At 38.5% G+C, this 11,750-nt stretch overlaps 1 long non-coding RNA gene across 1 annotated transcript; it reads left to right on the top strand.

Moving 5' to 3' along the window:
- The first annotated feature begins 712 nt into the window (after positions 1-712).
- Positions 713-2,669, top strand: LOC114565410 (uncharacterized). Its single transcript, XR_003693905.1, has 5 exons — positions 713-982; positions 1,914-1,978; positions 2,085-2,263; positions 2,349-2,536; positions 2,643-2,669. It is a non-coding gene; the product is annotated as an uncharacterized LOC114565410 (long non-coding RNA).
- The last annotated feature ends 9,081 nt before the right edge of the window (positions 2,670-11,750 follow it).

Below are 11,750 nucleotides of genomic sequence, written 5' to 3'. Positions count from 1 at the left end.
GGACAGGAAGAGATGGAAAGTCACCTTCCGACAATGCTGCTGTGACAGCACACCTACAGGCTACAAATGTGGGACTACTTCCCTGGCTTCAGCAAACAGCAAAGCTGGACACAGAATCCCTTTGCCAATCCCGAGTACGTAATTGTGGGTCTCACCTTCAAGGAGCAGGACAACCTTGTCGATCTATCCTGTGATAGCTCTTTCAAACAGATTTTTACAGGAAGGCGGCTTAGTTTTGGTTGCATGTGGCTACCCAATACCCAGAGCTCTCAAACAAGACAATTATATTTCTGATTTTTAGGGTCCAAATTTGGGAAGCTAGGCGTGGTTAGGCGTGGTTAGCTGATGGTCAGGGCCAGTGCTGACATGACACATGAAGGGGCTTGTTTAATACATTTATTTGTGTTTGTGTGATGCTGATTTAGTCCATGCCAAAGGGCAGGTGTGGAGATGGATTGAGGAATTGATTCAGGAAGTAGAGGCATAGAGCCTCAAGCAGATTGCTGCACACCACGCTACCACATTCGCCAACACTACTGAAGACAAAGACGCTGAAAGACAACACAACTTTTGTAAATACACCTTTTAAAAACTGAACTACAATACGGATAGCGGGCTGCGGAGTCCAGAAGACGCCGAAGGAGGACGCTAGAGAGGGGACGAGGAGCAGTAAATGCGGAACAGCGGCCTCCCAGCAGCACACCCTAAAAAATGCTGGGTTATTTCATCTACCCAACCGCTGGGTTATGAAATGTTTTACCCATTATGGGTTATTTATATGGAAGTTGGGTTATTTTGTGCAACTCATGTGTTGAGTCAAAATCCATCAACCCAACATACATCGGTTGACCCAGCACTTGGGTTGTTTGTGCTTCGAACGTCATTGGGTTGCATCAGATCATCACCAGAGTCCACACACCGAGCGCTTGTCACAGCAGAGAACCAGTCTGGTCATCCAACGAGGCAAATTACATAATAAAAGGTTTGTGTACACTAGCTACATGTCTAATTCACATTGTCTGTGTTGCGTTACCTATTAAAGTACTATCTTTATATTGTGAGGCTAGTTGGTTAGTTTGGCTAACAACGTAGCTAGCTAACATTAGCCATTTAGCCGTTATCATGGAAGCATGTATAGCCTACAGCTTATCCGTTTGGTCTGAATTATATTAATGAATTAATGAAACAAGTTCATAATGCCCATGGGCATATGGTCATGTTTATTGAGTTCACCAGGCTAATTTGCCAGCTAGTTTCAAGCTAGCCAGGTAATTCGGCAGTTAAACTATCTAGCTAGCTAGCTAGCTAGCTAGATAGTTTACTAGCCAACTGGCTGTCAGTTAGTTGCTTTGCTAGCTATATTATTTTAACTGGCTGTAAATGAACGCGCTTGTTTTTCCTTGAAGCTTTTAATGTGAAATGTGAAGGCATAACAGTGTATGACTGATTAAAGTATGTAAAAACAGTGAGATAACCTGATATGTCTGACTAAATGCATTTATGTGCATTTATTTAAGTAATGTGGTGACCCACAATAGATAAGAACAAATGCTTATTTAAAATGGCGGCCTGGCAAACGACAAGGGCCACTTGAGTTAAGGGTTAAGAAATATATAATAAAAAGTTTGGGAACCACTGCTGTACTGTTGTACTGACACTCGTGCCCTGAAGGCTATGCTTTGAGCAGCCACAAATATTCTTGTAAAAAGGTAAAAACAATTTACATGCATGCAATTTGTCATATGAATTGTATAGGTAGAGAGGGAGGATTGTGATGCTAAATAAAATGGCTGTTATCTTCACATTGGATTACATTCTGCTGTTAGTCTGCATTGCTTTTACATGGTGATATCTGAATAGTTAATACAATAGCAATTGTATCTTTGCTTAAGCTCGTTTTGTGTTTGTTTCAGATCAATGGATAGCTTTGTCTTTAACACTATGACAGAGTGCCAGACCTTGTCGAAAGATTTAAAAGGTAAGAAATATGTTTTCCCATCCACAGCATATCAAGTCTGCATTGCTACTAAAGCCCTTTTCAGACATGAATTCTTATGAAATATAATTTCCTCTTTTTTCAATAGCTTCCACGTAATATGTCAAAGTGACTCCAATAGATGAATAGAGCCGGCCACTGGATTCCTGGAGGAAAAGCTGCGGAACGTCAGGAAGCGGCTGAGATCAACCAGCAGGTTGCAGAGCACGGCACAGACACCACCACAAACGCCAGATGATGGCGCTCTAGCAAGGGCTCTCATACCAGGTAATTATTAAACTGAAAAATGATTTGATGAAGCAAAACATCCATATTTCAGTGAATGACAACTTTCTTGTTCTTTTTTTTACAGACTGTACCATATCAGACGAACGTGGGTCACAGCTTAAAGAATGGTTGAGAAATAATTCTCAGCCCCTCAGCCAGATAGAGAACTACATGCAGAACACAGCAGTCTACAGGGCCAAGTGGATTAGGGACAACAATTGGACCATCGATCAGATCCTCGAAGAGTTCCCTCACCTAATGACCAAAGGCATGGTAGGTATAGGGAAATATGATCTTACATATAAGGATGCATTGTTTATAATGTTTTATTAGTGTGCCACATTGAATTGGTTTTAAAAATGTGTTTTCCATTTTATAGATTGCACAGGCTTGTCCTGCATGGGGATCTTCCATCAAAGTTGTTTGAAACTTGGTCACGTGAAATGCCAGGAGGGGAGTCTAAAATGGTAAAGTTTATTCAAAGTAGAATACTTGCTTGCAAGTAGAGCTAATGGCTCTTAATAGCAGCTTTTTAATAGGAATTTGAATTTGTTCAGTATAGACCTGTTGAATGTTCAGCCAGTTCATTCGTAATTGTTGTTTTGCTCTGAATGTTTCCCTACCTGAGTGATATGAACTGCACCAGTTCCACTATATTGTTGATATAATAAATTTTTTTCAAAGATTCCATTATGTTGTTTTGTTTTTGTATTGTTTAAGTGTTTATTAAATAATATATGCATACATCTAGCATGTATTCTGTTCTAGGTTTGTAGTTTAACAGTTTTATTGCAATTTATTTTCTTAAATTGTACTGTAATGTGTTAGAATTAATCTGGCATATAGGTTAATTTTGCCCAGCATTCGGGTACACTATATAACAAATATGTAGTTGAATCAACCCAGAATTGTAATTAATTTGACCCAGCATTTGGGTACACTATATAACAAATATGTAGTTGAATCAACCCAAAATTGTAATTAATTTGACCCAGCATTTGGGTACACTATATAACAAATATGTAGTTGAATCAACCCAGAATTATAATTTATTTGACCCAGCATTTGGGTACACTATATAACAAATATGTAGTTGAATCAACCCAGAATTATAATTAATTTGACCCAGCATTTGGGTAGAATATTTAACTCATCTGTTGGGTTAAAAATCACCAACCCATCTTGCTGGGTCAAATTAACTACTGTTGGTCCGGTGCAATAGTGATCCAGCGGTTGGGTTATAAAACAACCCAAGTTGGGTTATTTTTAACCCATCATTTTTAAGTGTGCAGGAGAGACCAACTCCAGCAGGCCCAGCTCCGGAGCGCGAATTGAACAGCGACTGGGTGAGTCAGTTTAACACAGCACAACCCCTCTTAGGTAGGAAAGTGTACACCCATCCTGGCAAGCACAGGTTACGTTAAATGCATCACGCAGGGAGAGGAGACAATATAACTAATGTTACAAGCTAGGTTAGCCTTTAGTAGCTGTGTGTCTTTGTTATACGAGCCCAGGTAAAATTAGCCTGGTAACACTGATGAATAGTTAATTGTGAAACGAGTAAAGAATGAATCAGGAACGACTTGATAATTGATGAATCGTTAATAATTACTTTCCTAATAATTCTGAATGGAGGACTATATAGTAGATAATGATGAGTTACTACAGAACAGACTGGGAAACCCTATATCAATAAGCTACAATCAGTTTGTGAATATCTGTGAAATGAGTAGTTCCTGATTAACTCTGAACCAGCTGCCAAGTGGCACTAAACTAGTAACGGCTCATTCATTACGTGAACGTTAGTTACGGAATTAATCTTTTTTCATAATCTCTTTTCATCATCCGACCACTGTTCATGCGTTCTTCGTGCAATCGTAATCAGTAGTCATGACAACATTCTCTGGTAGCCTGGATTTCAGCAGTGCATTCTGGTAGAGTTATGATTGATGACAGGCTCTAGTGCTTCTCTCTCCATCAGTGTGACTTTGGGGTTTGATGTCTCAGCCCTGCCCCCAGGCCCTTCTTCAAGCTCTCGCCTCAAGCAAATCATCTCATCACCCGAGCTGGCTAAACTCAGGCCAAGCCTGAAATAAGAATCACCAGATACAATACAAGTCACTGGCCACAGAGATTTGTCTTGTGGGGTTTCTTCAGAAATAGCTACAATATGTGATTAAACCAGCTGTGGACAGAGAGGCAAGGTGCTTAAGGGATCAGAGCATAGGGATGAGCTTCTTGAACACAACATAGTGAAGATAGATGTTGGGATTATTTCACTGTTAAAAGTGTGCTCTTTAAATCGTTCTTGCCTGGAGGATGGAGTAAGTGCTCATCTGCTGCCCTCTTGCTGAACGGTACAAATCTATGCATGAACAATGGTAGCTAATAAAATAAAATATAACCTCATATTTATGTAATGCCGTAGCTCTTGAGTAGAAGTGCTGTAAGACTGTGCATCAGGTGGCCGTAGTAGAAATGTCTAAGTGAAATGCGTAAAAATACTTTTAGATACTTAAATCGACAGCCAAGACCTTGGTTATATCGAAAATATATTTTCCTGTGATTTCAGGTGGGCAGATATCCAGCAGACAGACAGGCTGAACTCGTATAGCACGCTGAAAGATTTGTTGAAGGTTAAGCTTTCTTGCCTTGGAAGGAAGTCTTTGTTCGCGATTTCAATAGCAAAGTATTGACTTGACAACATGTGGTACGCTATTCAGATGGAGACATGGATCATTTCTTTCCCAGGAGCTCTAAGTGGCCCTGGCCAAATGACAAGCAACAGCTTGGCTTATGAATAAACCCCAGTATGATGCATGTGAGAATCTTTGATCACTTTATTTCTAACACACAACACGCACATACGAACTAACTTGCTTCTTCGTCTTCTTGCTATTTCTTTATCTCTACTCCACACCTTAATTTTCTTCTAATATTGTACGTATTTGTCTTTATCAACATTTCCACCACCTACATATACATACAGACTTCACCAAAACAATTACATACTTGACACTCAAAATATTAGCTTGCCGCTTTCGCCATTTGGTTAATATAGGTGTATACTCTGGAGGGCCCTGAAATGCCAAATTCAAAATGACATGAAAGGCGAGTTGTCATCATAGGTGGAAATGTTCTTGTATAGCAATTGATTCGATTACTACGAATGCCAAGACTGACATTTCATCATCCATTAGGGACCATAAAATTGTAGGGAAGCAGCCTCGTGGAATTTAATTAAAAAACAAATACCGCAATCCTTTATGTTTGGCTGAAGCTCACAGTACTAGGATGAGACAACAAAAAGGGAATTGTCTTTATTGGTCATATTGCATTGTAGAAGTAATTTTATCAGGGCGTATATAACACACACACACACATACACACATTATATATATATATATATATATATATATATATATATATATATATATATATATATATATATATATATATATATATACATATATATATATATATATATATATATATATATATATATATATATATATATATATATATATATATATATATATATATATACACATATATATATATATATATATACATATATATATATATATATACATATATATATATATATATATATATATATATATATATATATATATATATATATATATATATATACACACACATATATACACACATATATATATATATATATATATATATATATATATATATATATATATATATATATATATATACATACACACAAATGTAAGGATTTGTTGTTTTTCTCTGATTTAAATTATTGTTAATTTAATATCTTTGGATTTTTGGCTGGTTGGTCTGACAAAACAAGAAATTTGAAGACCTTTGGGCTCTGGGAACTTGAAATTAACAATTTTCCACATTATTTTTTAGACACTAAAGATTATACGGCTGGTAATATTCCCATTTTAAACCCATCTTCAGTATAACCAACGATATTAAGGCTGCCACAGACAGGGTAGTGAATTCAAAAAGCATTAAGCTTGTTGGTTTTAGTCCGTTCATGGGATTTGTTGACATAAAAATATCTAAACACTAGCTTTATCTTTAGAACTATTAACTGAGTAATGGTTAAAAAAAAAAAAAAAAAAATATAAAGCATAATTCCTTTGCTGATGTCCTTGTACAATATTTAGGCTATCAGTATGCAGTGTGAAAAGAAATGAGAATACACTGTAGGCTACACTGTGTGCTTGTACAGTATGCGTAGAGTGGACTTCTCCTTTTGGATGAGCACCCACAACTTCTTCAGTGTTTTATCACTTTGTGTTGTGTGTTGTGGGAACTTCACTCTTCACAGTGACAGCGTAGCCACAATCAGTGTGTAATTTGCACATTTGACACCTCACACACACACACTCACAACACAGAACAATGATCATTGTTCTGATTTGAATCAAGAGCAGATTACATTACAGTCAACCTTAATGCTTTCCATCTTACAACTCAGCAGTACGAATTAGGGTTGCAGTGGTATACCATGGTATGAAAATTGACAGTTATTATATCATGTACATTTGTTTATCTACGAAATTGAAAAAAAAAAAAAAAAAAATGCAACCAAATAGAGAACCTTGCCTGCGAATCTCCTTTCCTCTTTGACTGCCGGTCAGTCTCATCAACTTGCGCTGCACACACACAAGCAGCGGAGAAAATGTTAAATGAGAAAAGGCTCACTCCTGCTCCTACCAATGATTAGTCGTTTATCGCCGTTATTAATTTAACCGATTAATATATTAACAGACAATGCAGAAGACGATGGAGTGGTGTGTTGTGTAACTGTCAGAAAATGTTGTAGATATGTAGATTTGCTGTAGTATGCAGTTGCGCCACTTGGTGGAGCCTTGTACTTTTTAATGAGATTGAGTTACAGGTGTGTTGCACAAAAGAGCCTCAAAGTTTAACACAAACACACCTCGCTGCCCTCCGAGGAAGAAAGAAGTTACAGGTTACAGCGTGTGCATCGATCTGCTCACTGAGGCAGTCCTGTTGATGAACTCTAAAGCAGAAAGTTGTGACAATTCCACAGAGTTGTTGGTGGCTGTGCGGTTTAGCGACCTGCAGCTGATGCTAACGCTAAACTAGCATCTTGAACAGAAGCAGCTGCTTGGTAAACACAGGCTGAGAGCCGAATGTCAGACAGCTCTGAGTAAATGCATTTTAGCCGTGGCAGTCAATGACAGATTAAGGAGGAGCGACAGTAGTATTCGTCTTCAGAACATCCCGTCCAGCTGAGCTGCGGTTTTCAGCTGCCGGGCTAACGTTAGCTACATTGAACACCGCATTAGTCCACTATGTTGGATCAGGTGGGCAGACAGGAGCTCTGCTAATTTTAAATTAAGTCATTATTTTGTGCTATTTAGTTTATCATTCAAGTAACTTGGTGTTTGCTTGTTACTTCATCTTTTAACTCTGGGAAAATCTCATACCATTGCAACCCTTTTACTGATATGATTGTTGACCTTTGGCTCTCTTAACCTCGCCACAACAGGCAATTAAATGGAAAAAAGTTTCACAGGAAGATTAAAAAAACCTGATAAATAAAATCCTTCTCGCTTTTTGTTTAGCTCCGGTCGAGAGAGTGGACTCACCTCTGTGTGTGTGCACTATTAACAGAGATATTGGCGTTTTGAGCCTGGCCGTTCAATGAATCTCAGCATTAACTGGCGAGTGTTAAAAACAAACAAGTCCAACCTGCACAAATAAGCTGCAATCTTCGAGCCCTCCGGTCCCTTTGGCTCACATCAACCTCTACTCAGACCTGCTGAGAGGTAGCCCGCTAATCAAGCTGGCCGTAATGCTTTAAATCAGCCCACTCACTCAGCCTTTCTACTCATTTTCTTCCCTTCCCTCCCCCTCTCCATTTTTTTTTTTTTTTTAGCTCCTTCTTTCCTGCCATCACTCCCACTTAAACCCAGTTCGCAGGAGGCCTGACCAAGCGGATTGATTTCCAGTAAGGCGGTGTCTGGAGCACATTCTGGAGCTTTCCGGATGTATTCATCCTCCTTTATTGCACTCAAATCTCAAGGGGCGACCGTGTCTGCTCCTTAGGCTTTACTGCAGACTCTCACACACACACACACACACAAAATACATAAAAGCTTACACACAAACACATCCATTTGGAGCCCACAGTACTGTAATTTCAGTATTTGGCTCTTCCCTCCAAAGGCTCCTGCTTAATAGCTAAGCATTGTTATTGCCTTCTTTGTCTTATTTAATTTGATTGGTCTTTCACAATGGAGTCAGTCTTATTGAAGAATAAATAGGCATTTAATTTATAGTAATGAATTATTCCTATATCAGTATTAATGCTACAATACATGAAGCTTATACTCAGATCAGGCAACTTAAGCGTGATGACCCATGTAGCCTACTGCATCCATGAACCCTTAGCCCACCAGCTGTCGAGGGGAAGAGGAGGATCTTGAAAATCCTTCGTCTTCTCCCAGTGCAGACACCCAGCAAGTCATGCCCAATTAATGCCGGGGTCATAGTTTTAATACACTAGCCAAACATAGTTGCTATTCAGTCCGGTATACCCCGAGATCAGGACCCGGGATAATGAGATTTCGTTGCACCTGGTGATTACACCGAGCAGTCAACCAGAAACAAAACGGAACTGGACGGCAGGATAATCCCACTGATGGTTCTATTGCTTAAATCGATCCTCACAGCCTTGTTCTATTCTAAGCTACATTCTGACGTTTCCTCCAGGGTCAGGGTTTTGGGGAGTATCACCGAAGTCCTGAGGTTTTTTTAAACACACTTAACAGTTAACAAGAAAATAGGAGGACTTTGACTAACCCTCATTTTCATTATTGAATAAACTGTTGATTGCTTTTCAGGTTAATAGATTAGTCATTTGGTCAATACAATGTCCAAAAATCCCTTTCACAAGTTCCCAAAGTCCAAGCTGATTGGCCAACCAAAAGTCTAAAAGGCGCTGACACACTAACCCGATAATCGGCCGTTGGACAGTCTGGTGAGGTCAGTGACTCGAGTCTGTTCCGTGTGTTCCGTGCCGTCATCCGTCTGAGGGGCCGTCGGCCTTCATTTTGGCCGACCTGACATGTTCAGTCGGAGGCAGGGCAGTCGGGACTCACCAGGAAACGGCGAGCGGAATGAGTGAGTCTCTCAAAATCTGACGAAAATCTTTTAAACTGACCTTTGTTGATCTGAAATGAAGACAGATTCAGCGACTGCATGGCCTATTTCTCACTTAAAATGTTTTAAGAAACATGTTTCAGTGAACTATTTTAGTACAATATGAGATCATATTCTGAACAAGCTGCCATGACAGTCTGGCTTTGAATTTCTGGAGAAAACAAACCCACGTGATGCGTTCATCCAATCAGCTGCCGGTTTAAAATGTTTTGGGCAACAATACAGATTAGCGCCGCCTGCTGTTATGGAGACGTATTACGTCTCGTCTCTTTGGTGTGTTCTGTGGCACTTTTTGGACCAACTCCAGGAGACTCAGTCCGACTGGCTTTTCTGCTGATGGTTGGCCGTCTGGTTGGTGTGTAACTGCCATAAAACAAAAGTTCAAATGAAAACATTTAATTGACTGATGTCAAGTTGTTATTTTCATTGTCAATTAATCATACCACTATTTTTTTATCTTAAAAAAGATTAATTGTTTGCAATGGGCATTCTTCTCTAACATTTAATAATCAGTTTTCCAAAACCCAATGTTTCATTCAATTGTTTTGTCCAACTAAGTCTAAATCCCAAAGATCTTCATTGGAACCTTATAACAACAAGGCAATTAAAAGTGCTTTAAAGCAGCATACAATTAGGACTGCAACCAACAACTATTTCCAGCATCTATGAACCTGCTAATTATTTTCTCAATTAATGGATTCATCTATTAAATATTTGGTCAAAAAAAAAAACATCTGAAAATCATTTTCAAGTTAACATATTCATATTGCTTGTTTTGTCCGGCTAACCATCCAGAGATTGATGGGATTATTTTTTGTTGGTTGAATGATTGATTAATTGGTTGATGATGATTTCCGCACTACAAACGACACTCTTTTGAACATGAGGGCTTGTCCTTTATCCAATAAGCGGCTTAATTGGTGACATTTCCTTTTAAATGTTCTTCAATAATTAAACAAGGTGATGCCATTTTTAACAACAAAACCTACATGTTTAAAAACTTTTTAGTGTGGCTGACTAAAGCTCAAACCTGGGAGACAAACCTCTCGTTAGGATTCCAAACACGTAGTGAAGAGGCTCTCTTCTTTTGTCGTCGTGTCTGATCCTGCGTACCACGGTTGAGTGAAAATGCTGGCAGTGTGACACGGGCTGATGGGGTGCCGGTCCCCAGCAGCTCGATAATGATGAGATAGATGTATGACAGCCACTCACAGGAGAGTGTCAGCCTATTTGTCTTTCTGTCTCCACAGAAAGATGGATGACCCTTCAACCCTGCGCTGGTGGAAATATTCACAGTGCTGCCATGTCACGAGAAGGGTATCATCATCCTTCACCCTTCAAGACTTTACAACTTCTTTAGACTGAATAAGTGAGTTGTTTTTGACGTTATCTGGGGTTTTTAACCAGTCTGTCAGCTACTGGCATTCAATGGATAGTGATTCATCATGTTGAATACATATATAAAGTCAGTTTTAATTAAATCATTAAATTTGACAATGTATAGTCCTAATAAGGCCTCACAATCGATTAAAACATTTTATCAACGTTTTTCTGTAATGCTTCTTTAGAAATAAAAATCACTCTAACCTACGCTGCACTGAAGAAGACCTCACTGGCCAATGGATCCTGTTTCTTCCTCATGAATGAACAAAAAAAATAGAAAAACATTGAATGAAATAATAAAAAGCTCAATTAACAATTTAAATGTACATCTAATTGTACTAATGAATTTATATATTTGGTACTGTAACTTTTCCATAAGTATTCATATACATCAAAAGTGGAATTATTAAGTAAAAGTTAAATCAACATTTAATTATTTTTAGAAAGGGTATTATCATCATGTAAATATAATTCACCATTTTCTATTTTGCTTTATACATCTTGTTAATCAGTAAAGATTAATTACGGAGCAAGAACATTTAGACACGGTCTCACCCACACACACACACCAACACACACACACAAGTCACTGGGGAACAGAGGTCAGTCCCAGATGGGATTGGAGGAAATCATTATCTCCAATCTCCATACATTTCAGTCCCTCATTTCCCTTGGGGAATCCATCACTCATGTTCCCAGCCTTCATTTTCCAAGCTCACATCAGCTGTATAGCCTTTCTATAGCGGCCAATCACTTGTTCATTGAAATTCACCTTTATTTTGAAAAAAAAAGAACAAATCCACTCCAACTTTCCACGTGCAGCTTTTGTCACAACACGCTTTTTGGCTTTTTCCCTTTCCTTTATTGTGCTATATATTTTTTTTGTGCATGTAATAGGTTTACTAAGTGAAAAAGT

This window comes from Perca flavescens, chromosome 12, assembly GCF_004354835.1.
Source record: "Perca flavescens isolate YP-PL-M2 chromosome 12, PFLA_1.0, whole genome shotgun sequence".
Classification (NCBI taxonomy): domain Eukaryota; kingdom Metazoa; phylum Chordata; class Actinopteri; order Perciformes; family Percidae; genus Perca; species Perca flavescens.
Note: the sequence above shows the minus strand (reverse complement) of the source record. Positions and strands in the feature narration are given on the sequence as shown.